Source organism: Panthera pardus, unplaced genomic scaffold, assembly GCF_024362965.1.
Source record: "Panthera pardus isolate Hobbes unplaced genomic scaffold, ASM2436296v1 HiC_scaffold_17, whole genome shotgun sequence".
NCBI lineage: Eukaryota > Metazoa > Chordata > Mammalia > Carnivora > Felidae > Panthera > Panthera pardus.
In genome coordinates this window covers 140,173,296-140,201,228 of record NW_026526732.1, presented here as the reverse complement: position 1 = coordinate 140,201,228, position 27,933 = coordinate 140,173,296, and the positions used below count along the sequence as shown (strand labels likewise).

The 27,933-nt window shown below is 53.6% G+C and overlaps 1 protein-coding gene across 4 annotated transcripts in view; it reads right to left on the bottom strand.

Moving 5' to 3' along the window:
• Window positions 1–27,933, bottom strand: part of TFEB (transcription factor EB) — a 54,647-nt gene that overhangs the window by 8,176 nt on the left and 18,538 nt on the right. Inside the window, exon 1 of one of the 4 annotated variants that reach the window (XM_019457091.2) lies at window positions 19,419–19,533. The exons of 2 other annotated variants lie outside the window; for them this stretch is intronic. The gene's annotated coding sequence lies outside the window, so the exon portion shown is untranslated. Of the gene's footprint in view, window positions 1–14,472; window positions 14,638–19,418; window positions 19,534–27,933 lie in introns of those variants that run through there. One more of the 4 variants, XM_019457090.2, reaches the window with a different exon arrangement.

Sequence of the window (27,933 nt, the reverse complement as noted above, 5' to 3'; positions counted from 1 at the left end):
GTTCACTGCTCTGCCTTCAGCCTTTAGCCCAGGGCCTGGAACACGTAGATGTTCCACCAACGCGCACAGGGAATGATTACTATTTATGAAGCAGGCACTGGCAGTGCGGCGACAAGCTAGCTGTAGTCCCTGAGCTCAGGGAGTCTACGGTCCAGTGAATGTTATAACCCGGGGCCTGCAAGAGTCCAGGGAGGGCTTCCTCCACCTAGCATGTCAGCCCTGGTCGTTGACGGGTCACAGTAGGATGGGGGGCTAAGGCCCCCAGGCCTGGTGAGGAAGCAGAGAGGAAAAGACAGAGTGAGTCCTGTAGCTGGGCCCATTCTGTCCCTAGCTCACCGAGGGACCCTGGCACCTCCCTTCTCTCAGCCTCTGTCTCCCTGTGCACAAAATGAAAAGGTTGGGCCAAATGATTTCTAAGCCCCCCCGCCCCACTAAAACACTCCCTGAAAGGTGCAAAGCCCCCAGGGATCCCCAACTCCATAAAGGTTCTGGCGGAGGGTCCCATCTCCAGGGTCTTTGCAAGAGGCAGTATGACTTCCTCTGGTTGAGCAAGCATGAGCAAACAGGGCAGACGCGAGCTTAAATCCCAGCTTTGCCGCTTCGCTGTGTGACCTTAGGCAAGTCACTTAACCTCTCTGAGCTTCTGCGTCCTCATCTGTGAACGGTTTCTACTTCAGAAGATTGAGGGGCATGTTAAATGAAGATAATGTGTCTTGCACAGTGCGTGGCGTTTGGTAGGCAGAGTGGGTGAGTGAAGAATAATCACACGAGGCTGGCAGGGTCAGCTGTAGTGTAGACCAGAGGCCAGAGCTGCACCCCAGGATCCTGAGAATGAGACCCAGAGCTCTGAGAGGGGAGGGTAGCAAAAGAAAGCAGCATAGCCTAATGCCAGACATGAACTCAGTCAGCATTAGTGGAAGGTACTGGCAAATATTCAGCAAAAATCACTGGATCATGGACATAATAATAATTTGCATCTATTTGAGCATTTCCTGGGCGCTGGGCACTGTTCCAAGCACTTTAACCTCAAACAGCCCCATGAGGCAGCCTTGGTCATTATTCTCCTTTTACGGATAAGGAGAAGCTAGAGGCCCAGGGAAGTTACGTGTCTGACAGAGACAGAGATGGGACCCCAACCAATTTGGCTCCCCAGCCCGTGTGGGCAGGGGTCGGGGATGGGCGGGGGCGGAGGGGACTGCTGTGTCTGTGCAGAGCTGGGAAGCAGCCTGGCCCCCGTTGCACGTCTGGTTGGCCCAGGGCCAGGAATGGAGCCCACCAAGCCACATGACCCCCAACTCAGGGCTCCCTCTACCACCATGGATGTTTCCTTGCAGAGTGGGTCCACGCCATCCGCCTCAGAGCTCTGCCTACTCAGGGACCCTTACTCACCTTCCTTCCTCCCTTCTCTGCCCCACCCCCACCACCAGGCCAGGAATTAGCAAAGGGGCTGCCTTAGCCCCAAGCGTCTCTCCAGCTCCCAACAGGACCGTCCCCAAGGAGAAAAACGCAGTCACCACCACCACCACCCCCCGCCACTCCCCCCTTTCTCTGTCCTGCAGCGGGGATACAGCTGCTGCCTCCACCCCTTTCCCGTGCTCCTAAAGAGTGGTAGCCTGTCTTCCCCATCACCAACTCCCCACCCCACCCCACCCCCCACCCCACCCCACCCCACCCCCCACCCCCCGCACTGCAGCCCTGCAGACCTCCCGGGCTCTGACCCCAGCCCGGCCCGCTGCCTGCAGCTGCACGCCCTGCACCCCTGCATGCTCACCCACGCAGCACTGGGGAGCCTGCCCCTCGGGAACAATCCGACTTCAGTTGGTCCCTGCTGGGGGGCGGGGGGAGCGGCACGGGGCCTGGCAGTGCCAGCCGGCACGGGGAGGACTGGGGGAGAACGAGCCCCTTGTTGCTCCGACAAAGGGCTGGGTGCCCGTCCCAGGCTGGGCCAGAGCTGGCTCTGCTACAGGAGAACCTGGGGTAAGTCCGGCTCGGCCTCTCACTGGCTGCGCCAGCCTCAGTCTGCTCATTTGTGAAATGGAGGCAGGAAGAGCCTCCTGGGAGGGGGATGTCGGAGAATGGTGACCCGCGAGGCATCTGGGCGGTGAAAGGTGCTTGTAGCCTTAGCCTGTCCACTGTCCTCTGACAGAGGGTGGCTCGAAGACCGGCAGAGTGAGCCTTCCCCTTCCCCCACCCCCGTTGTCAAAGCCGTCACCCCAGTCACAGGGCTGCTTCCTCCCTCTGTGTCCCAGCCTCCTCCCCTGACCCTGCCTGGGTCACTCTGACTCTGAGCCTGGCCTGGGTGGGACGGGGACAGGGCTAAGGGAGGGACTTGAGGGGATCTGAGGGCAGACAGAGGTGGCCCATATAGCCCCTGGGCATGCTAACCACTCCCTGCCCAGCCCTCAAGCACACCTGCTCACTCTCAAAGCCATTCATAAGCAACCCCCACCCCGCGCCGGTGCCCGGTCTGGCCGGGAAGAACCGGGAGTAGGGACACAGGAGAACCAAAAATGACCCCCGAACCCTCCCCACCATTTGACCTCCAGATCCACCAGGCCTGGGAAGGGGTCCACCATTCATGCATTCGGTAACACCAGGGGCCTGGAGTGCCTGCTGTCTGCAGACACCAGGGCTACGTGCTTCCCTGAAGAATCTTCTCCCCTGCCCCCACCCCCGAGTAACACCCTCCTCCTGAGGGGACCAGGGGGGTCTAATGCCCCAGAGAACTCCTGCCTCTCCCCAGTCCTATAGAAAATGTGGCAGGGACTGAAGTTTTAGCCAAGACAATGAGAGCCTCCCCTCTCTGCGCCCTCAGAACCCACGGGCTTTCCCCACCACCCCCCTCCCGCTGTTCACCCAGAACCTCCCACGTAACTACCCCTGCCCTAAGCTGAGTCTGGGTTCCAGCTTAGTGTGACCAAAATGAGCTTCCCCGTACAACAGATGCGGCTGAAGCAACCTCCATCCACCCGCTGTGCCCATACTGGCTGGGTGACTGGGAAAGCCACTTAACCTCTCTGTGCCTTGGTTTTCTCCTCAGCCAAATGAAGCCCATAAGGGCACCTGCCACTTGGGTTATTGTGAGGATTCAGGGAGACACCGTGGGTGCGTGGAACTCCCTAGCATGCCCTTAGGCATCCGATAACGGACAGGCGCTGGGCTCCCCCTCAAAGGCCGTGCATGTCTCTGGTCAGGGCAGGGCTGGTTTCATGTAAGCCTATGTGGGGGCCTCCCTCATCAGCCATTTACACCTTAGTATGAACAGGTTCAGAACCTTTCCTGAGGGAAAGGGGACGGGAGAGGGCAGAGACAGGGAAAAATCATGAGGGATAGGCAAGGAGACAGAGGATCCCAGCACAGGAGAGCCTCAGATAGAAAGAAGATCTCAGGGGCGCCTGGGTGGTTCAGTGGGTTGAGTGTCAGACTCTTGGTTTCAGCTCAGGTCATGAGACAGAGCCCCACATCAGGCTCTGCGCTGACAGTGTGGAGCCTGCTTGGGATTTTCTCTCTCCCCCCCCCCCTCTCTCTCTCTGTCCCTCCCCAGCTCATGCTCTCTCTCTCACTCTCAATGAATAAATAAATAAACAAACTTAAAAAAAAAGATCTCAAAGATAGAGCATTGAATTGAAAAAGGAAACCTCAGAATTAAATGCACAGCCTGAGCCCGTTTAGACAGGACGTAGGTAAACATACAAAACAGATTCGAGAAGGATCAGAAGGTTTCTTGAATGCCTGCCCTGGGTCAGGAATGGTCTATGTGCTTTCGCAGGTCAACTCATCCATTCTTCACAACAACCCTATGAGGTACCTACTATCATTGCCCCCCAGCTTCCAGGGAGGAAACCGAGGCACAGAGAGGTGAAATCACTTGCCCAAGGTTACACAGCTGTTAAGCAGCACGATGGACACAACCCAGGCTGCCTGTTCACAACCACTCTTGAACTTCTATTCTGGGCTCCCCCAACACCCCCCCCCCCCAAATGTTCAGAGCAGTCACCTTTGGGGTAGGGAGTAGTAAACAGGGATTTTTTTTCTAGTCTCTCATTCTTACTTTTTTTGTTGTTTTTACATTTATTTATTTTTGAGAGACAGAGAGAGACAGCGTGAGCAGGGGAGGGGCAGAGAGAGGGAGATACAGAATCAGAAGAAGGCTCCAGGCTGTCAGCATAGAGCCCGATGCGGGGCTCGAACCCATGAACCGTTTGATCATGACCTGAGCCGAAGTCAGACGCTTAACCAACTGAGCCACCCAGGTGCCCCACTCTCATTCTTACTTTTGAAGCGCTTAAGTCTTACAGTGTGGCTGTGTGCTACTTGTGTGATTCTTTTACTACAAGGGGCAAAGAAAGCAGGCAGCTTCCAGCATTTGTGAGGAGCCTGACCTGCTTCCAGTCACATGCAAAGGTACAGTTCCCTCGGTGCCACCCAGAGCCTGGCCTGAGCCCTGCCCTCCTCAATGCGATGGTTGTTAGGCCAGCCGAGAACCCTGGGTGAGGACGCCAAGTGGCCACCAGTGGGTCAGAAGTCACATGCCAGTTGGAGCTGAAGGGCCAGGACCCGGGGTCCAGCTCACTTCCCATTACAGCCCCAGACATGCGCCTTCAGAGTGAGCGTGATCACGCAGCACCCCTCAGATTGCTCTTCGCTGAGCCGGGACCCCTCTGTTAATTGTGGGGCCTGACCTTCCCTGGGGATTTTTCTGCCTTCCAGGCAATCCTTGAAACCTTGGAACAGGAAGGGGCCCCCGGGGGCTCGGTTGGCTGAGCATCCGACTTCGGCTCTGGTCATGATCTCACGGTTTGTGAGTTCGAGCCTCACGTCGGACTCACTGCTGTCAGCCCAGAGCCCGCTTCGGATCCTTTGTCCCTCTCTCTCTCTCTGCCCCTCCCCTGCTCACACTCTCTCTCTCAAAAATAAATAAAAAAACATTAAATGATAAATAAAAATAAAGCTTGGAGCAGGAAGCAGAAAGCATACACCCCATGACTCAGCAACGTCATTCCGAAGCGAATGCCCAACAGAAAAGCATCCATGTGTTCACCGGAGGACACGCGCTAGAACGTTCTCAGGAGCACTACCGGAAAACCCCAGATGTCCATCAGCAGGGAAATGGAGAAGGGAGCTGCGGTACATCACCACTGGAATGCTACTTGGGAATAACGGTGAGCCCACTCTTGCTACACACGGCACGGACGCCTCTTGCAGACTATGTTAAACAAAAGGAGCCACAAAAATGCACACGGCACCTTCAATGTCTATGAAGTTCAAACGCAGGCAAGACACATCTCCTGTGTCAGGATACCAGATGGTCAAATAAATTCTGTGGTATTCTTCCTGGTGGATTGTTTTGTTTACAGTGAGTAACATGGGGATATGTCAGGTGACAAAAAGTAGGATGCAAAGTTGTATATAAAATTTGATCCGGGGGCGCCTGGGTGGCTCAGTCAGTTGAGCGCCTGACTTCAGCTCAGGTCATGATCTCACAGTTCACAAGTTCAAGCCCCACGTCAGGCTCCCTGCTGTCAGCACAGACCCTGCTTCAGATCCTCTGTCCCCCCTCTCTCTGCCCCTCCCCTGCTTACTCTCTCTCTCTCTCTGTCTCAAAATAAATAAACATTTTTTAAAAATCTGATCATCACCATGTACAAATATGCGTAGAAAAACCTCTGGGAAGGAAATATATGAGTATCATGGACTTCTTTTGATGATGCAGTCATGAGTGATTTTCTTTTTACTTTCTGGAATGTTATTCTTTTTCTATAATGAACACGTATGTGTTTCTAATCAGGAAAAAATATTTTACACTAATAATTAGAAATACGCCTATGGTGTACTTACTATAGACGATGTGCGTTCAAAGCACCTTTCATTTCATTATCACAATTACTTCATGACCTGAGTACCAGTATTCTCCCACCCCCCACCCCTCCCCACTTTACAGATGAGGAAACAGACACAGAGAGGTTGTGTTACTTGCCAAAGGTCACAGAGCTAATGAGTGGGGAGGCTGGACCCTGGGCTGGGGTTTTGAGTTAGGCCCCTCTGTCCTGGACTTGGGGGTAGGAGTTGCCACATTTTATTTTAGGGATTCCCACTGAAGAAGTCCCCTACAATCAAAGGGTTTCACTAGCTGATCTCTTTTGCCCAGCCCAGGGGCTATAGGGTGTCCGGGACGATGGAATGGTCTGGAATCCCCAAACACGAGCAGAGAAAACTCTGCCCTTCCTCAAAGGGCAGAGATAATTTCCTGTATTCCCAGAAAAACACATGTCTGGTGGCTGAAACAACAAAGAATGGGAGCCCAAAGGCCGGGATGCCTGTTTAAGCCATTTATTACTTTCTGTGCCTCTGTGGTCGGAAGAAGCTTTCTTCTGATCCAGGCTGTTACAAACCAGCAGTTGTGCGGGAGCTGCCCCGTGGAGTTGGAGGGAAATCAAACCAACCACTAAAGGAAGGCCTCCTGAGCAGGTGCTGAGGCTCCCGGAGGCAGGGGGAAGGACCCCGTGACCTCTTGCGTAACCTTTCAGCCTTGGGAAGGGAAGAGAGGGGAAGATTCCAGGCCCCAGGTTTGTTTTGTCTTCTCTGAGCTCCCTCTGGCAGAGGCAGTGGCAAAGGAAGGCCTGATGAATGAGGATGTGCACCACGATCCCTGTGCCTTGGGCCGTGGCCATTGGAAATTACCAAGGGGGTCACGGGTCCCTGCAGGGCCTGGGGGTCATCAACTGGCCTGGACTCAAAGAGAACTAGGGGTGGGCGGATGTCATAAGATTCCCAGGAGCCGGCAGTCCTGCCCGCAAGATGCTGTGAGAACTTGGCATCAGAAGGCGTGGATGTGAGTCTCCGCCTGGGGCCTGACTCGGTGTCTCAGCCTAGCCTCAGTCTTCCCATCAATCAAGTGGGGCTTACCAGCCGGAGCCACCTCTCCCAGAACAGTTGGGATCTAAGTTGGGATGCTGGGTATAGAAACCTCTGGCAAGGGCAGAGGAGACATGGGCAGGGGAGAGATGTCACCACTTTGTCACTGTTCACTGTCCCTTTGTCCATGCCTGTCTAGGGCATCCCTGAACTGTCTTCTCTTACTGCTCCTCTTAAGTTTCTTTTGAGAAAAGGGACACACACACACACACACACACACACACACACACAACATATCAAGACCCCTATGGGACTAGGGCGGGAAGGCCTTGGGCCAGCTTTTATAAGATTTTCTTTTCCAAAGCTTGTATATCACATAATTCACCGCAGTGCTATGGGAGAGACAGGTGGGTAATAATGATCCTAATTCCAGGTTTTAAGAGACCAGGAGCGGATAGAGCACTTAGCACGGTGCCCAGCACACTGGAGATACTTCATAATTCAGGTGGTTTGTCTGAATCTGGCCCAGTGGTTCTCTACATGTCATGAAAGGCCAAAGTGGGGCCCTCCTGCTTCCTCCAGTACTGAAAAAGAGAAAATGGAAACCACACTCACCGTGGGTAAGTGTCCACTGTTTGATCAGAAGGTATCTGGTACCAGGAGCAAGAATGAGGTTGGTGGTCCATGCTTTTAACATTTTTATTTTAAGGTTTTGGCCTTTTCCCCTTTATTGAGATGTCCTTTATCCCATCAAAATGCACAGGTTTAAAGTGTAAGGCTTGATGCATTTTTACAAGTGTGTATGTCTGTGTAATCACCATCTAGACCAAAATGGAGAACGTTGTCATCACCCGGGAAAGCTCCCTCCAGGACCCTCCCCTAGAGGGAACGTCTGGTCTCACCTCCATCCCCTGGCTTGAGTGCCCACCCCAACACCCCCCCCCCCCCCGCCTTGGACAGACATAAAGACTATTATGTAGGATGTGGTTCTCCCTGTCTCTCATGCAACATAATCACTCTGCCAAGTGCCAAGCCTCGGCACAGGCTGGCCAGTCCTCTGTTTGTGATCAGTAAAGATGGGGAACAAACAGTGGAGGAAACTAAAGCTCCAAAAGGGTGGTCTGCACGGAGCACCTGAGTGGCGGCACAGTCAAACTCAAACCCAGGATGTACTTGACTCTGGCATGCAGAGAGCCTGCCTCTAGGGAACCCACCGCAGGAGGCTGCAGGGCTGGTGGGGGGAGGGGGGAATAGGGGCTTGTTTTTAAATCTCTGAATAGGGGCAGGAGGTGGGGAGGAGGGAAAGGAAGGAGAGGGGAGATGAAGGGCAGCCACAGCTCCTGGCCTGCTCAGTGGCCGCCCGTGCCTGCAGCTCGGGCCCATCAGCCCCACGTCCCAGCGCACATCCCACAGGAAAGGGTGGGAACTGGTGCCTCCTGGCTGGCCCGCCTGTTGGCCCGGGGCAAGGCACGGCAGTTGTGCAGCAAATGGAGAGCCTTCAAAGGCGATCCCAGACCAGAGAGGCGCCAATCTTGTCCCAAAGGCACCAGCTGGACCCTGGCATGAAGCCTGCCCCAGGAAGACTGCCACTGAGGGACGTGTAACTGGGAAGCATGGAGAGAAGAAACTAGAAAGGTCCTAGTCTGCCCTTGTGTTATGCACAGATACAGCCCAGCCACACATGCAGACCCTCTGTCTGCCTGTCTCTCTCTCTCTCTCTCTCTCTCTCTCTCTCTCTCACACACACACACACACACATGCACACACACATGGTCATATCCCTCACCCCGCCCCCTCAGTGAGCAGCTGTCTCTCTCCTCTCTTTCCCTGGCTCCCCTGTCCCCATCTCGTCTGGCAGACACTTGGTCCACTTGAGCATCCTGCCTGTGGCTACACTGCTTTGTTCTCCAATTGTTTCCTGGCCACCTACCAGTCTCCGCAGGTACAAAGAAGCTTCCAGAGAAATCAGCTTTCTTTTTTTTTTCCTTTTTTTTTTGTTTATTTTAAGTGTATTTATTTTGAGAGAGACAGAGACAGCGCAGGTGGGGGAGGGGCACAGAGAGAGAGAGGAAGAGAGAATCCCAAGCAGGCTCCATGCTGTTCAGTGCAGAGCCCGACGTAGGGCTCAAACCCACAAAACCACGAGATCATGACCTAAGCCGAAACCAAGAGTCTGACACTTAACCAACTGAGACACACATGCACACCAAATGTTTATTTATTTTTGAGAGAGAGAAAGAGAAAGAGAGAGCGAGAGCACACAAGTGGGGGAGGGGCAGAGAGAGAGGGAGAGAGAGGATCTGAATCAGGCTCCAGGCTGTTAGCAGAGAACTCAGTGAACCTCAAGACCATGACCTGAGCCCAAGTCAGACGCTTAACTGAGTGAGCCACACAGGTGCACCCCAGAAGTCAGCGTTCTTCTGAACCTCTACCCCATCCCACCCATCGGAATTCCCAGAACGAGACTCAGGGCCCCAGAATGCTGCTTGCCCAGTGACCCAAGGCATGCTCAATTATCACCTGTTCTCTCACTCAGCAAACACTCCTGAGTCCCTACTCTGGACCGGGCACTGAGCTAAGCATGTGACCCACATCAGATTATTTGTCCCTCACAAACATCTCACAGGACAAATAGCATCTCTGGCAGATAAGAAAACCAAGACTCAGAAAGGTTAAGTGACTTGTCCAAGGTCACATAGAGAGAACACAGTGAGGTAGGCATGCAAGCCCGGGTCTCTCTGAGGTGCATGACCACCACCAGTTTTTTTCCTGGGGAAGAAACCAGGGGCCAATAGCGAAGGTCCACGTAGGTGGATTATTGTCCCCCTAAACTCCCAGCACTGCCCCATGCCCCCGCCCGCAGTTACCCTCAGTGAATCTTACAAAGGGTTCCCAGAGAGGCCTGCACACCCCTCCCAGAAGCCCCCAAATGCAGGCCAGACCCCATCCGCCTCCAGAAAACTCTCTTTTCTCAATAGCTAAGACTGATCCACTCCCAGGGGCTCAAGAGACTAAGGTGAGAGATCTGGATCTCACGGAGGCAGTTACCATGGGCCATGAGGGGGCAATGGGGGGAGGGGGAGAGTATATCAAGCTGACTGGAGAGAAACACGATTACATGGACAGAGGTCTGGCCTGGACTGCAGCAGGGGCAGGAGGGGCCCCCCAGATCCAAAGGGGGCCGAAAGTCTAGGGCACGGACTCAAGATTGGGACGCCAAGGGTCCCAAGCCCCTGACCTCCCCTGCCCACGCTAGCCAGCCCACCCCCCTCTCCCTGTTGAAGGAAGATCAGCTGACCTTCTGTTGGGTGCTAGGTCAGCCCTCAGCAAGGAAGATGAGACCTGACGGTTTTGACGCCTGGGAATGAGTCTCTTCCAAAAGGGCTCCTTCAGCCCTGAACCAAAGCGTCCGACGCTTCCCAAGGGCACAGTGGGATTAGAAGACCTGCATTTGGCTGTCCCACGGCCCAGCTGTGAGCTCAGGCAGGTCCTGCCCCTCGCTGGGCCTTGGACCCTGGCTGATACCATGAGAGGGCAGGACGGGATCCCTGGCAGGCCCCTTCCTGCTCTGTCCAGGCACCCTGAGGCTCCGGGCAGCGTGGACACAGCCAAGGCCAAGTGCCCACGGAGCCAGCCTGCAGGGCCGGGAGCGGGAGAGCCAGGCACCGCTCCTCACTCTCACTCCCACTGCTGCCGCACACACACGAACTCCCTCTCCAGGCCTGTGGCAGCCTTGGGGGTCCGGCCTCTGCTTTTCTTTCTGCTCAGGAGACAGCAGTCCCACCCACCCGCACACCCTAGCGCTCTGCCCTCAATGCAGGCAAGGAAGGCTCTGTGACTCCGGGTGGGAGAGGATGCAGGCAGGGGGCAGCGTGCGGGCAGCACACGGAGTGGCTCCCGCCTCCCATCCGACTCCAAACCCCTGCCCTCCCTGCCCTAGGCCCGGGTCCACGGCACGCCCGACCCGCCAGCTCTGGCTCCGGCCCCTGCTCCTGGGGGGGCTTTCTCTGCATCCTTGCTGCCCCAGCCCCACCCCAGCCTCTCCAGTGCCCCGTGGCTTGGCTTGTATGCCACAAACGAACCACCGTTCGGCTTCCTCTTCGAGAGCTGAATCGGCCTCTGATTACTTTGGAAACAATCTCTTTGTAACTGAAGTGTCCAGTAAGACAGTGGCAGAGGGGACAGGAAAGGAAAGAAGGAAGGAAAACACCTATGAGTGTGGCCACGGCGTGAATGTACAGAGAGGGTGGCCTCTAGTCTCCCAGGTACAAAGCAACGGGAGTTCATTATTATCTGTACTGAGTGCTTCCTATGCACCAGGCACTGTTCTGAGTTGAAATATATTTCTGATTTAATCCTCAAAGCAAGCCCACCCACCTGTGAGGAAGTAGCAATATAGCCCCCATTTTAGAGAGAGAGCAACTGAGGCACAGAGAGGCTGACCATCTGCCTGAGGTCACACAGCTGGTAGGGGTCTAGAAGTCTGCACACCCAGCCTCTGGCCCAGGCTCGTGAGTGCATGGACCATGGCAGTGTGCTAGATGCCCGTTTGAGGAGTCTGTCTGGGAAGGGCCTGAGGAGGCAGGTGATGGCAAACCCATTCGTGGAGGGGGGCCCTGGAGTAGGCAGGTGAGACAGGATGCCAGCCTCACTCAGCTTTTGTTCCCCCAGAACTATCCCCCATTCAGTCCCTGCCTGGCTTTGCCACTCACCAGCCGTGTGACCCGGGACAGGAACTTAATCTCCCAGAGCCTCAGTTTCCCCATCTGTAACACCGGATGGTGATAATGCCACCTCCCTCAGAGGAGGTGAAGGAGGGATCAAGGAGCTCAAGTGTGTGATGCTCCTGGCACCTAGGGGGTGGCCCATGAGTGTGTTAGTTCCCCAGCTAGGTGAGCAGTGCCAATCTGGCTGGAGTTTAGATGGGACAGGGCCTTATTAGGCCTCACCACTCAAAGCAGAACCCCCAGGCATCACCTCCCCTGGGAGCTGGTTAGAAATGCAGGCTCTCTCAGGCCAGCCCGGACTCACTGAATCAGAATCTGCTTCTTCACATAGCATTCTAGGAGATCTGATGGGGGAAGTCATTTGCAGCCTCCTGGGGGCTTGGTCACCTGGTTCCAAGTATAAAAGTGGGTGACGGGTGGAGACAGTGAGGAGGTGCAGGCCCCTGGCGGGAAGACATACTTGCAGGGACAGCAGGGCTCTCTTGAGCCCCACGGTGACCCTGAGCGCACAGCCCTGATTCTCGGGGCCAGGAGCCAAGGTGGAGGCAGGATCACAGGGCTCTGGGCTCTGGGCTGGCTGTGCATTTAACTCATTGCTGTGTGTTGTATAGAAGGCAGGGGGCGTGCCGAAGCCCCTGCAGGTGGCCTAGGAGACCTTACTGCCTTAGCCTTGCTCTCACCTGCCTAAGCCCCAAATCCATCTGAGCAACGAGAAGCTTGAGTCCTGCTCTCTTAAGGTTGACCAGGACCCACATCCCTGTCAACTGCAGTAATTGGTTACCTGCAATGTGCCTGCTGACCACCCCCCACCCCCCGCCCAAGCATGAAATCTACCACCCCAGGTTGCTGGGTGAAGCTCAGACCTCAGGGTCCCCCCCAGAGGCAGCAACACACAGGGGAGGCCATGCCCATCTCTGACGCACACACTCTCATAGGGCAACCACAAAGCCCACCCTCTGTCCCGCCACACAGCTTCAGGTGGGGGCGGGACCCCTGTCCACCCTGCCCACAGATGGGTGATGGCTCTCACCTCTACACCTCCACGTTCAGTTCAGAAACACACACCCTACTGACCTCTTTCGCCACCGCAGACTGGACTGCCAGGGGCCCCCAGGCTCATGCGGGCTCCAAAGAAAGCCTAAAACGTGGGGCCAGAACCTCAAGCAGGCCTAGGATGCCCAAGAAAGACCCATAGATTAGGGGGATGAGTTGGGGCTGCTGCAGGGCATGTGATGTCATGGGTTCTGGAAAGGCCCTTGGCCCCAAAATATCTCCACTCTGGGTCCGGAAATCCCTCCCAACACTCTAAGAGTCCCTGCTGGGAGAGGCTGTCCCCTGAAGGCCTTGTAGCTCACAGCTCCAGAGAGGGAGAGGCAACAGACAGTTGGCTTGAGGGTGGTGAAAGATGGGCGGGGGAGGGTGCGTGTGGACAGACCATCATCTCGCCAGGGTGTCCTGATCAAGGGCGCTGAGCTCCAGCCAGGAGGGGGCACTCTGTCCCCCAATACCAGAAGGCTGGCTTCCTAGAAGCCAGCACCTCTTGGCCGGGAAGGGGGTCCAGCAAGGGGAGGTACATTAAGCACCCCCACCCCGCATGCCAGGCGAAGTCAAGTCCCAACCCAACTGTCCCCTCGAGGGAGGCAAAGTCCTAGTGACCAGGAGGGGGCGGAAGCCCTGAGAGAAGCGAGGTGGGGGACAGGAGGGGAATTAACCAGGTTCCAAAATAGCACGGCTGGTTCTGCCTCGCTTCACCCTGTGCAATGTCTGGCAGCTTCTGCTTTCGGTCTGACTCACACCCGGTGGAGGCAGGACAGGGCGGCCGGTGGCGCAGACAGAGGCCGCGGGACAGCCACAGACCTTCCTCGGCTCACTACAGGCACCTACCCCGCTGGCCCTCCTCCCCTGCCCGTGCCCCAGGCTGGGCTTCTGGGGACATGAGTGGGGCACAAAACCAGGGGTTCCCTCGCCTGGGTCCTGTCCCACCCCTTGCCCACCCCAGGGCCTCCCCAGTGCTGGCAGCCGCCCCAGACCCCAAACTCAGCTTCACCTCTGTCCTGCCCGGGGACACTCCAGTTGGCCCCTCCACCCCTCCTCCAACTGGAAGATGCCCTGCCAGCCAGCCTCGCCCCCCACAAGTGAAATGTCCTCAGTGGCGACTCCACCATGACTACCTACGGAGGAGTAAGCTTCGTGCCCCTGCCCCGTCCCTGCCACACACGCAGGTATGGGAGGGACACCCCAGTCTCACTCTCCAGATTCGCACAGCAGCTTGCCTAACTTTTGTTTCTGTCCTCAAATGCAAGAAGCACCCTGCCGTCAGCGGGGCAGAGAGAGGAACCAAGTGCCCTGGATTTTGTGCATGTCAGGATGGGGGAGGGGCACATCCCTCCTCTCTCCCCCTTTTGTGATCTCCCAACCACCGCGTCCTGTGCCTCCCCAGCTTCCCTCCTGGGGAGGTGAGATGCCTCATACCTCTGCCCTGGACCAAAGTCGCTTAAGCTCCAACCCGAGCCACCCATCGAAAGCCTCATCATAAAGTCCACCTCTGGGGCCCACGCCAACGGCGTCTGTCCTCCCGGCCCTCACACCAGTGCACCAGCCCCAAGAGCGCAGCCACCTTTCTCTGCAAGCGGGGCAGGTGCATGACAGACGAGGAGAGAATGTCAAAGGTCGTGAGGTTGGCCATCACAGGCGGACGAACTCCTGCGGCCCACCCTGACACTTGCGCCCCGACCAAACCTGGACGGAAAGGCGGAGGGTGGCGGCTGGAGAGAGAGGTCAAGGAGCCGAGGCTCTGGCAGGCCCACCTGCCGCCCGGCGCCCCACCGGGCCCAGCACCTGCCCCATGCTCGCCTCCTGCCCTCCCCCCTCCACCACCCCCAAGCCTTACCTACGCACCACTTCCCTCTCTTAACTCTTCCCATGCCCTCAGCCCCATAAGGCTTCGGACTGCTGTGCGAATCTGCACGGTGGGAGCAGGAGTCAGCAGGGAGGAGGCCCCTCTCCAGGAAGCAGGCGCCGGGCAGAGCCCTCACCAGGGACACAGAAGGATGCCCTTGAATAAAATGCCCCCCCTCCCATTGCCCCGCAAATTGCATCCTGTTCCTCATAGAGACACAGAGGGAGGGCACCAGAAGACAACCACGTGGCAGCCACGGGGCCAGTGGCCCCAGGAGGGGAAGAGGCAGGGGCATTGAGAGAAAGGAAAAGGAAGTCAGAGAAACCACTACAATCACAGTCTCAGGATGCTGGGGCTGGGAGGGGACTCAAAGGTGGCTCCAGGCTCCGTGCCACCCAGCACATCCGTCCCGCCCTCTGGGAGCGGACGGAGCCCAGAGAAGTGCACTTGCCTCGGACGGGGCCTGGAAATGGCTGCTGGTGTCTGACCTACGGGAAAGACCTCGTGTGTGCTGGGTCCCTTTCCTCTGCTGTGAGTGCCTGGAGGGATCCTAACAGCTTCCTCTGCCACACAGTAGGAGCTCCTTAAGTATCTGTTGAACACAACGAAGGTGGCCCTGGCGACTGGCTCCAGGGGGCAGGGTCTTCCCCGGGGCAGCTGAGAGTGGCAGCTTCGTGGGCCTGGAGAGAAGGGCGCTGGGGACACAGGGCTCGACAAGAGGCATACTCCAAGGGACTCCCAGGCCTGGGTTCGGTGGGTGCTGCTGAGGCCATCAGGGCTCCGGCCACACCCCCTGCCAGCTGCTGGCACCCGCTTCCATGTCAGAGCCAGCATCCCGTCTTCCCCCAGCAGCTCTTAGCCAGAGACCTTGCAGGGCTAGTGAAGAGACACCCATTCCCTCACCCCACTTCGTCCTAGGGTTCTACAGGGGCCCCCAGTGAGCCCGAGCCTCAGATGTCACAGCAGTCACCTGCTCCCAAACACACATTTTCTTGGCTTCCTTCCCTTCCCTGTCTATCCAACCCCACCTATTCTACCCCACTGCGGGCTCTTCCTGGGGTCACCTCCCAAGTAAACTACCTGTACCCACATCCTTGTCTCAGCCAGTGGGCCCTGAGGAGGAGGTTAGGACCTGTAATGGAGCAGCTAACTCGAAAGCTTAGAAAGAAAGGCCAGTAAAAGGGCCAGCCTAAGAGCCCAGCCACTGGGGGAGACTGGGTGCAGTGGCCAACCATGCACCTAGAACTTTCCCGCCTGTTAGGGGTAAGACCTCCCTCGGAAGCAGAGTTGGCAAGATGGAGCGAAGAAACAAGGATGCACCAGCGTCTGGCACATTCTATGACAAAGAAGCATCCATTCCAGGGGTGGTCGTGCCAACACGTGGTTACTGGTGGCAAATGCCAAGAGGGCTCGGGGCCCCGCATTGCCCCCCAACCCTGGGATGGACCAAAGATGGAGCTAGAGAACTCCAGCATTCCAGAACCTCGGCAGGCCCATTCATTCGATAGCACAGCTGTGATGTTCCATGCTAAGAACTATGCACTGGGGATGCCCGGGGAGGGGGGGGGGCGCTTTGATACCACACTAAGAGCTTGTCTTTCCAGGCACGGAGAGCTGAACGTTCCAGATGTGTCCCTTACTGTCTGTGCAGCGTTCAGCAACTCACTTCACTTCACGGGGCCTTGGCGTCCTCATGTGCAAAATGCTGAGAATGCCCGTCTTGGAGAATTTCTGTAAGGATTAAATGTAAAACACCTAACACAGGTGCTCAGTAAATATCTGATGAACGGGCGGCTATGCATGCATGAGAGCACGGACAAGGTGCATGGGGATATAACGGATGCGTGTGTACGTGTATAGGTAGATGGATGCAGGGAGGAAACAATAGTTGTCTGCAGTCTGATTCCCATCTGGGTCCATATCCTCTCTGCCAAACTTAACAACAAGAAAACGAAGGCCCACCACTCTCTGATTTATCGGCTAGAGAAATCTGTATCTCCGTGTATCAGGTTGACAAATTACAAGTAAGATCCTCCTGACGAGCCACACTGTGGGACCCAGTCGTTTTCTGAAGGGTGTAGAGAGCCATGTCAGAACAGGGAACATCCTCCGGAGACGTTCTCCATCGCGCCAGTACCCTGTGTGGTCCCGCCAGGCCCATATCCCATTCCTCAAAGGCTCAACTCCACCCAAGCCCTAGCCCAGGGAAGGGGGGGGTCGGGAGCTGGGGAGAGGGAGAGGAGGCCAGACAAAGCAGGGCAGGGGAACAGGCCAAGACGGTGGAGCAGAGGACGCCAAGAACGTGTGGGACGTGTGGGAGGGGGTGAGCAGGAATCAGAGAGAAGGGGCTGATGAGCAGAGAGAAGGGTTTATTGTCTTTGGAGGAACAGAGAAAGGAAACAGCCCTGAGAGAACAAGGGAGTGGACACAAAATGGGCTGACCAACAAAGAAAAGTCATCGGCTGCTCCATCACCCCCAATGGCACCCCGCTGTCCTCCAGAGTCCAAACTCCCTACCAGGCCTGGAGGCATCCAGGATGCCCTTCCACCACGAGCTCTGGGCTCAGCTGAGGAGGCCTCCTCGCTCCCTCTCCTCCGCCCCATCCCCCTTCCTTCTGCAGAATGTCCAAACATCGCTCATCTCTGGAAGCCCTTGGACGTGTCCACCCCTGTGGCCTCGGACGGAGCTGTATTGGCTGGTTGGTGGGAGCGGCATAAACAGAGAAAGCTGAGCCCCAGCAGAGTGGGGAGGGAGACAAGGCTCCGGGGCAGGGGGTGAGGGGGCAGTGGAAAAGGGAGCTTCCAGTTTCTCTCTTCCCCACCTGTCCCCACGGCCCAGCCATGGCGTTACACAATCTTGTGGTCACTGCAGAATGCCCTGTCCATTTTTAAGAGGGCTGAGGTGGCACTGAAGGAGGGGACCAGGCCGCATGCCCAGGACGACAGGGGACAAGGAGGGTGGGCCAAGGGAAGGGAGGAGCTTCAGCTCTGCCCAGCCCCAGGAGTCGGGGCTCGTGGGGTAGAAGTAGAGCTCCAGAGAGTGAGAAATGGGACAGACCCCATAAGAGTGGTATCTGGGCACCGTCCATCTTGCCCTGAGGGACATGAGCAGAAGCGGGACCCCCCTCGCAGCCCAGAGCCAGGCTGCCCCTCTGCAAGCTGCCCACAGCCTCAGAGGTCCCTTCAGGCTGGGAAACCTGAGGAGATGGGGCAGCTCAGGACGGACTCTCAGAATAGAAGCGGCTGGACGCCTTGGCAGCCCGCCTCCAGGGGCATCTAGATTGGGGAAGGGGGCCTTCCCCACCAGTCTGTGGAGCAGAGGAAAAGAGTGTGAGGCTCCAGGCCCCAGCCCTCGCCACGTCTCACCTCTACATTCCTGGGCCCTCCCAAGAAGCACAGGAGATACACGATGCAGGTGGAGCAGGGAAACTGAGGCACAGAGCTGTCTTCTAGATCTGGAGACCTGCTCTGCCCACTCAGCCACCTACATCATCCTTGAAAATTAACTACCACGCTTCTCCCAAGCACATGGGGTTCCAGACCGTACTGCTCCTGGGCCCCCTTCCACCCTGGGAACATACACTTTCCAGAAGCGGCCTGACACAGTCCCCAAAGTTGGGCTGTGAAAAGAAGAAGGCAGGCCTGCCTTTTCTTAAACCCCGAGCTGGAAGCGAGTTCCAACTCTGGCCCCGAGGCCGCCTGGGCTCAGCCCTGAGCTCCACCGCTTGGTAGCTGTGTGACCTTGGGGAAGTCACCTTGCCCCTCAATGCCACAGTCTCCTCATATGAATGGGGGATAACGCTCCCTGCTCCTGTACCTCACACTTGGTGAGAAAAGCAAATGTATTCATTTGGCTCCTCAAGGGGCCGAATGGTCCCAGCCCCTCCACTCAGGACACACCCACCACCCCGATCACTAGGCCTCCTTTCCTCCCCACTAGGGGCCCAGTGGCTCGGGCCCTGGCAGGGGGTGCCGAGGAACTGAGGAGCCACTGCTATTGATAGAGCTGGTGCCAGGCCCATGGCGGGCACAGAGCCCAGGCATACAATGGGGCTGTGTGTACACCCAGCATTACCCTGGAGCAGAGCTGGGCAGGCCGGCATCTGGGGTCAGGCCAGGAATTCATTTCCCTGGAGAGGGCCTCCCCATCCCTCCCAGGCGGCACAGCCCCGCTGGGGGCTGCGTAGGAAGGCAGGCACCACCCACGCCCTCAGTGAGCCCAGGCAGTGGAATGGGGTCGTGCACAGTGCCGGGCACTGGGGAACAGGGACTCCTGGATCCAGCTGCCCCACTGGGCTGCTCACTCAGGAGGCATCTGGGACCCATTATGTATCTGGGGGCTGTGACCTCCCCTGTGGGCAAAGGGAAGGTAGTCTGAGGGGCCAGGAGAAGGTGCAAGAAAAATCTGCTGCGACCTCTCCCCAGACAGGGGGCCTCAATCCCAACACCACACCGCCCCACGTCCCCGCCACCAGCTTGCTGGGGCCCTGGGCTCAGCACCAAGGCCCCGGGTGCCCCAGGGGAGAGAAGCCGGGCTCACTCCCCAGGGGCATGAGTCACCAGCAGGGCTGCAGCTGGGATGGCAGAGCCGGTGGGCAGGTGGGGCCTCTCCCCTCCCCTCCCTGGCAGGTCTTCTCAAGCTGGAAAACCACTGGGCTGGTAACGGGGTAATGACCACAGCATCCCGGCCTGGGCCTCTGCAGGCTACTTCCTCCGGCTTAGGGGATTACGTAGTGCCAGGAATCGAGGCCTAGATGCCCTCCTGGTCCCCACACCGACTCCTATAGCTGCGGGTATGGACCAACTCCCGAAAACCCCCTGAGAGGGGTGTCAGACTGCAGATCAAGGCAGTCCCTTATCCCTGAGGCAGGAGGAGGGGGAACAGGGGCCTCTGGCAGGCAGGTGGGGGAAAGGAAGGAAGCCAGGCCACCCCATACCTCAGATTGTGGCCAAAAGGCAGAGACGGAAGGGCTCCTTTGCATGAAATCACTTTCCATTCTTCTCAGAGCCCTGGCGGCTCCCGGCAACAGGAGATAACTGCCCTTGCTCCCTCACTGCCACCGTTCACACCACCCCCTCACACCCAGGCAGAACAACACAAATATGTGCTCTGTGGGCAGCCGCCCACACTCCCAGAAGGTCACACACAAAGGTCACGGTGGCAGCTGCAGCCCAGAGGACACAGTCAGATGCCCACCCTTCCTCTCACACCCACAGGCCGAGCCCCAGTTCCAGCACATCATCTCCTGGGGGCCCCATCCAGAGACCTGCAGCACCCCAACCTTCACTTCAGGAGAACTTGAGGGGGCTCCTTCCTGGGGAGAGGAAGAGGAGCCCCCCACCCTCCAGCCAGGCCCACGTCACGGAGCTGTGTGCGGGCGTGCGTGTGTGTGGATGCGTGTGTGGATGCGTGTGACCTGCCCTGACAACCGAGGCTGAGAGCCAGAAGGGACCTTCTGAGGCTGAGCCTATCGCCCTCATTTTATCAAGGGACAAACTGGGACTCCGAGTGAGGAAGGCTGAACCTGGACCCCAGAGCTGAGGGAGCCTAAGGCTGGCCAAAGCGGGGGACAGAGGAAAGGGTAGGAGAAGATCTGCCACCAAATCAGAGGTACTGCTCCTCTGGGATACTGCCCCGGGGCCACTCCATTCATTCATTTCAAATATTTCTTGAGTACCTGCTATGTGCCAGTGCTGTGGCAGGGGCCCCTCTGCCCCATCTCAGCCCTACCACCTCCCCCTGCATGGGTCACCTCCAAGAGCCAATGCCCATCAGATGACAAGAGGCCTGGGAAGTCACCCACCAGAGATTTCCTGGGCTATTTCTAGCAGGAGAGCCCTGTTTTCAGATAAACTTTACCTAGAACCTCGATATGTATGTAAAGCATGAGAATAAAGCAGCTCTGTGGGGCTGAGGGGGGTGGCCAGACCACCTGGCCTCCAACTGGGGGCCTCCCCCACGCGCTCAAACAGTCCCCAGATCACTCCCCGAGGCTCTGAGGAAGTCTCAAGACCAGCTTTCTCTGACCTCTTTGTGTTACAGAAGCCCAGGGGAAGCAAGAAATGTGTGCAGATCACACAGCTGAGGGAGAGCTAGGATCACAGCCCCCTTCTTCGAGCCTCCAGGCCAAGCTCTCCTCCCTGACTCCCAAGGCAATGGCACCCCATCCCCCTTACGGGAAAAGGACCCTGCAATGCGCCCCGCCCCCCACAAAATTTCACGGATTCAGTTCCCACCGTGTGCCCAGCAAGAATTCTATGGCCTGTGATCATATCTGTCTTGTAGGTAAGGAAATGGATGGTCACAAAAGTTAAGTGACTCATTCAACCCATGAAGGGGAAAGCCCACATCCCAACCCGCCTGTATGCTCTCTATCCCTTGCTGCAGCCCTGCAGGGATCGCCATCACGATGCCGAGGTTATAACCACTCTCTCCGGGCCCCACCCCTAGCTTCACTTCACGCAGAGAAAAGCTGAGAAGCCTCCTACCCAACTCACTCCAACATACAGAGGGGGCACACACAGAGCTTCTCATTAGTAATAACAACAATGAAAGTGGTAAGAAGGCCACCACCTCCTTATTATATAGCACTTCACACGTTATTCTGTTAGTCTTCAAAACACTGTACTCCCATCCTTGTCCCACAGATGAGGAAACTGAGGTACAGAGAGGATGACGACTTGCCCAAGGTCACGCAGCTAGGAAGTAGCAAAGCCAGGCCTGGGCGCCAGGCAGTCCAGCTGTATACCCATAACCACTGAGCCACACTACTCCCCTCTAACATCTGCCGGCGTCTCCTCTGGTGGTGGCTGTCACAGGGGCCCTGGCTTGGGGCTTGCCTCCCTCCTCTGAGGTCCCTCTCTGCGGGCGTCAGAAGCCAGCTGGAACTTCTGAGCAGTGGACACGGGAAAGCCTACCTGGTAAGTACCATCAGCTCCTGCTGGGGGGCAGGTAACACTCATTCCCTGCCCCCCACAGGGGCTGGACCTGGAAGGATGAGACAGTGGGAGAGCAATCAATGCACAAGCACAAATAGGACACCTACTGTGTGCCTGGCTTCAAGTCGTGACAGGTGTGGGACATAGAGGGCTCTGTCCTGGCCCTCCTGCCAATGGCTCCAGTCCCCGGCAATGCCCAAAGGGGTCGCCCCTGCCATCCCTACCCCCTTCGGTACTGGCTGCACCAGATGTTGGCAACACTTAGAAACAAGGCTAAAAATAGACTCTATAATGAGTCAGCGCTAAGAATAACTCAGGCAAACAGCGTGGGGGGGGGGGGGCGGAGAGGACACTCCTCCTACCTCCCAACCCAGCCTGGCCCACCTCCTGGCCTCTCCTTTGGAGCCCACCACAGTCCACAGAGGGCCTAGGGGACTTAAACTCCCAACTGCTGAGTTGACGGGGACATGGGGGCACCCACACGCCCTCCTACCCTACAAGCCCAGTGGCCAGCCACCCTGGGCGAAGGCTGGGGGTTATCAAAGGGGTGAGGAGGGCTGGGGAAGACTACCCCACTCAAGGCAGACCTGTGTTGGTGCCCCAAGATGCTTTGACCTTCTCTCCCCAACTTGAACACCAACTTCCCCACAGAAAACTAGGAAACCGTGCCCCCAGCTCCCTCCCCTCATGTCTCACTGCAAAATGGGTCCCAGAGTCAGCCAGACTGGCCGACCTCATAGGTGACTGGGGAGCTGAGACCAGAGAGGACAGTGGCACAGTAAAGGGCAGATATCCAGTGTGGGGGCTGAGTCAGAATCGAGGAGTCCCAACATGCCAGATCCCATGGCCCAGGGCCTTGCTCGGATTTCCCGTTGTTCTTCCCTCATTGTACCCCAGAAATGATAGGAATAGTTAGACTCATGGGTATCCGTACATGAGTTGAACATGAATAGAGCACAATCACATATGGTGTCAGAGCTGAACCTCTTAACAACTCCAGGTGATAAACCAGGTGATGAAGTTTCATGATACAGTTGAGGAGACTGGGACCCAGGAAACCCAATTAACTTGGGCCCCACAGCTAGGATGCAGCCTTATTGCCATCCATTAGCCGGGCAGGTAACTCCCTGGAGTGTGTGTGCTGGGCATAGCATCAATGGATGCCCAGAGGGAATAGGACACCCTCTAATGCGCTGGCAGCCAGAGGGGAGGGGCCAGAAAAAGGCGAGGGGCCTTCAGGAAGGGAGCAGCACTACATACAACATTTCTCTGAGAAGAACACAGGAAGGAGGGGATGTCATGGGCAGAGCACTGGCCATGAAACTCAGGAGCCCTGGGATCTAGTCCCAGCTTTACTAGAGATAACTGCATGATCTTGGGAAATCATTTCCTGGGCCTCACTCCAGGTCTCAGTTTCTCCATCTGGAAAATGGAGGTTTGAACACCAGCCCTTTGAGCTATCCTGCAGGATGTTGAGACCCCATGTTAGAGGTACACAATGAATATCAGCATATCAAAGGCTCTGACAAGTCCTCCAGCAAAGAAAACCATTTTGCTTTTTTTGATTCCCACTCTCCCATCCCTGCTTGACCACCAAATCCTTCCATAGAACACATCTGGGGAAATCCTGGAGTAGGATTGGGGTCCCCTGGAGTAGATTTGGGGCCACCAATTCAAACGCCTATCAAGGCCAGCAGGAAACATGAAAGCTTGGAGCAGGCCCAAACAAAATGCATCAGGACTTTGAAGTTAGCTGCAAGCCCTGAAAAATTCCTGGCAGCTCTGGGGGGGGGGTGGGGGGGGGTTCAGGGAGTTTAGCACCTCTGTTCTATGAAGTCCTCCTCAGGACCCACTCAGGCTTTTGATCCCAACTCTTCCTCAACAATCCTGTTAAGAGGGGCAAGAGAAAGAAAGCAAAACATGTCACTTGGCATATTGATTATTTTGAATTACAGGTACTTAAGAAACAACAGGTAGAAGGGGCTCCTGGGTGGCTCAGTCATTTGAGCATCGGACTTCGGCTCAGGTCATGATCTCGCGGTTGGTGAGTTTGAGCCCCACGTCAGGCTCTGTGCTGACAGCTCAGAGCCTGGAGCCTGCTTCAAATTCTGTGTCTCTCTCTCTCTGACCCTCCCCTGCTCATACTCTGTCTCTCAAGAATAAATAAAATTTTTTTTAAAGTAATAAAAAAAATAAAGTTAAAAAAAAAAAAAAAACAGGTACAAGAAGGGCCCTCTGACTCTCCTTCGTGTCCCTGAGAGCAGGAAATAAATCTCCCTGGTGAAAGGTACCCTCTCTGTACCAGAGGGTGGAGAGACATCCTTATCTCTAGAAACAGGGAATTTGGGGCCAAAAAGGCTGTATAAACAAATCTTGTTACTTCTTTACTAATTAGCTACCCTTAGCCCAAACCCCTTTGTTCTGTTCACTCTTCACAATTTGTTCCTTTATCTAAACTGCATAAAAGCTGCCTGCTTTGGTCACTTCTTTGAGCCTCATATTTTGGGGGGCTATGGTACATACAAAATGAAATTTGTTTTTCTTCTTGTTAATCTATCTTATGTCAATTTAATTATTAGACCAGCCAAAGAACCTAGAAGGGTAGAAGGAGAAAGTTTCTTCCCCTACAGTTTTGCTGTCCAGCATGGGGCTCTTCACCGGCTGGACAGTGCTCACTCCGGAAGCAGCTGAGAGACTCTGGGACCTTGAGCAGGAGCCAGCAGAAGGTAAATTTTCTTACCATGTCAGTCTCTTAGATCTCTGCTGGCTGGGTCTGGAGAAAGCAAAAGTGATCCAGTCCTTTCCATTTCTAAATATTTGTGTAAACTAGTTCCTTAGGTATAGGGACTCTGGTAAAAGTGTGTCGTAAATACTTTTGTTTTCTATTGATCCTCTTTCAACCAGAGATTGTCATTGTTTTCTTTTGTCTCTGTCTTTTGTGTCATTTGTCATAAGGAGGAGAACCATGGGTCTCCTTTCCTTTCATCTTATTCTACGTCCTAAGAGCTTGGCTTTGTGACCAAGGAGAATATTCTTTCTGGTAGAAACCAGCAGGGACATGCATGGCCCGTCATACATTTAATGGCCTGTTGAACAGACTGGGGTTCCAAGACGTGAGGAACCACAAGCAGCACTCTCTTTGTCTGACGATACCAACTCTCGGGGGAATCACAAGGGGGTCCCAATCCATTAAAGGCCTCAGTCATCTCAACCTGCATTGTCTTAATAGTGCTGGAAAAGTCTCATAACAGTAGCACCTACCTGGTGTCACAAATCAGCAGGTCTGTTACTAGAGACATCTAACGTTCCCAGAGACTCCATTTTCACTACATCATTATTACCACCTACGACAACAGAGGTCTTTGTTTTCTTAGAGTAACTCTGGGAATGAACTTTCTGGATCTTGCAAGGGCTGCAACTTTTGCACCCTCTTTAGGAACACCTCTAATGTCCATGTAAAGCCATGAAAGGGCTTATTGGTTTGAGTCACTATTAAGATTAATATAAGATCCTCCTCGTCAATGACAATGGATTCTTTGAATTGGACAAACTTCTATGTTAAAAAAAAAATTAGAGAGCTCTCATTCTAAATAATGGTCTTATTGGTACCTATGGATAGAGCAAATTAAAAAGAAGATACAAAGGAATATGGTGGCTAGCCTTAAGGACTTCTTTAACAGCGTGAAATTACAAAGCCCGTTTTGTCTCTACTTGGAGAAGATCCTACCAAATTTAAAGAAGAGTTTGAAGGATTAGTGGTCATTCACAACCCCCCTCACAGGGACCTCAACTGGCTGCTATGGAACGATCTTCCCAGCCATGATTACACCATAGTTATCAGACAAGCCAGATGGCCTCCTGGGGAAAAGCACCCCTCCCCCCTTCACAGAGAAAACAGATGACCAGAATTTCTTCCAGGCCCTCCTACAAATGATCAGGAAATGAATCAGCTGGAGGCCAATGTTCAATGATGAGAACAATAATAGAGGCTTTCCCTCCTAAGGTGAATTGGTCCAAGAAGGCCTTTGTTAAATGCCTTAGATAGACTTTTGGGCCATCGTTAAATGCTTCAGGTAGACTTTTAGACACACTGTTTTAAACCCTGAATCTCTAGAAGTAGAAATTTTTCCATCTCAGTTGGAAATCACCCCGATATAAAGCAGCAAATTTAGGTGGATGGGCAGATCAGTCCCTTGATATTCAGGCTGCAGTCCAGTCCTTGGGGAATTGGAAACATCTTGCAAATCTCTACAAAGCCAGAAATGTGGCTCTGGACACACTTCAAATCCCACCTGTCTTTACCAATCCCCAAACCTCACTTCTTCATCTCAAAATGCTCGTGATATTGTAAAAGACCAGGACATTGGAAATAGAATTATCCTGCACTTAAGAAAAAGCAGGAAAATTTTAAATAGGAATTACTCTAGACCTCTGATAAGAGGCAAATATACCCCAAAACTCCTTGGAAAAGACTTAGATACTTTTATTTTTAATGTTTATTGATTTATTTTGAGAGAGAGAGAAAGCACGCGCAAGCAGGGGAGGGGCAGGGGGAGAGAGAGTCCTAAGCAGAGAACACCACGGTCAGCAGTCAGCGTGGAGCCAACATGGGAGCTCGATCTCACGACTGTAAGATCATGACCTGAGCTGAAATCAAGAGTCAGATGCTTAACTGACTGAGCCGCCCAGGCACCCTGCCTTAGATACTTTTTCTGTGCCTTCGTTATATAGAATTTCTATTCCCATCTTCTCTAGCACCTAAGAGCCATTCTTTGAAATGCAAACTTTAGGGAGAAGTCATTCATCAGAAGGATGAAACGATTTGAAAATTGGGCTAATGAAAAATCTTAAGTGTTAAGTTCACATTGATCTGGGATAATCTTTGGGAAATAAAAGCTTGTTAAATCTTGTCAGTTTAGTGAAAATAGACATGTCTTCAGAGTTATTAGCATTAAATATGATGCAAACATACAACTTTTATTCTACCAGGGTTTACTGGTCAAATACGTTTGTGTTTTCCCTGTCACAAAATTTGTCAGCAAGAAAAATAGCTTGGGATGATGTCTAAGTTTGTCTAACGTCTCATGAAGTTTTTGTGGGTAATCTGAACGTAATGTTTGAAACAAGTAATTTCGATAGATGAAGGAGATAAAAGTGTTTAGGTAGATTTTTCAACAAGAATTGTGGTTTATATTATGCCTACTTAAAAATAGTTTCCCAAATCTTTTGATAACTTCCACCCTTACTTTTGCTAAGTTAAATAATAGAAATTCATTGAATATCAAGATCATTTCCAAATGAGATAAAATATTAAACATTAATTATGGAACATTAGTTTACCTAATTTTATCTTCCTATTATGGAGGAACTAAAGATGTTTGGGTCTGTTAATAAGCATGTCTTGGCGACATTAAAAGATTTGTACTACTAAAAAGGCACATGTTTCTAGAAATTATAAAATATATTTATACATTTGCTATTTTACTATATATTTATTATATATTTACTATTTATTTACTACTATTTTACTAATAGCTATTTGCTATTTATTATATATTTTACTATATATTTAGTATTTATTTACTACTATTTTACTAATAGCTATTTGCTATTTAGAATGCTGGTATAACATACAGTTCATCATTTTTTACTTATTAGTTTTCACTAGAAGTTATAATTTTTAAGGGTTAAAAATCTTAATATATGTAATTAAAAACTACTAGAAATAGTAAGGGAAATAACTATATGCAAAAAAGAGTAGGGTGTGGCTATTTTGGTTAGAAAAGGCATGAGGTATGAAGATACATTTTTGTTGAAGGAACTAAAAGTGACTTTATCCTAAAGTAGAGCTAAGTTTTTTCACAATGGGATAGAAGAAAATGAACAAACTGAATGCATATAAAAAGTTAAAGAGAGAGAGAGTGAGAGAAAATTTTACCTTGTGTGACCAAGCTGGCTAAAATCAAACTGATATTACAAGAGTTTTTAAAAATAAGCTTTGGGGCACCTGGGGTGGCTCAGTTGGTTAAGCATCCGACTTCGGCTCAGGTCATGATCTTGCAGTTTGTGGGTTCGAGCCCCTCGTCAGGCTCTGTGCTGACAGCTCAGAGCCTGGAGCCCGCTTCAGATTCTGTCTCCGTCTCTCTCTGACCCTCCCCAGTTTGTACTGTTGTCTCTCTCACTCTCTCTCAAAGGTAAATAAATTGTTTTAAAATTTTTTAAATAAACTTTAATATCAATAGCTTGCCTATTATAAAACTAAGACTATTAAAAGGACAAAGTTTTCTTTGACTTTTGGTCTGCTCCTGATAACAGATTATAAAAGGTCTTTTTTTTTTTTTAACCTTTTAAGTTTGTCTTTACTATCAGACCTTTGATTACTTAAGAAAACTAAGTCTTCTCAATATTAAAAGAGCCAAGTTTTGCACACAACTATAGAATCTTCTGTATTTGCCTTTTAAATCTTTTATTGTCACTTTGGTTAACTAGATAAGTAAGTATTGTTTGATGATG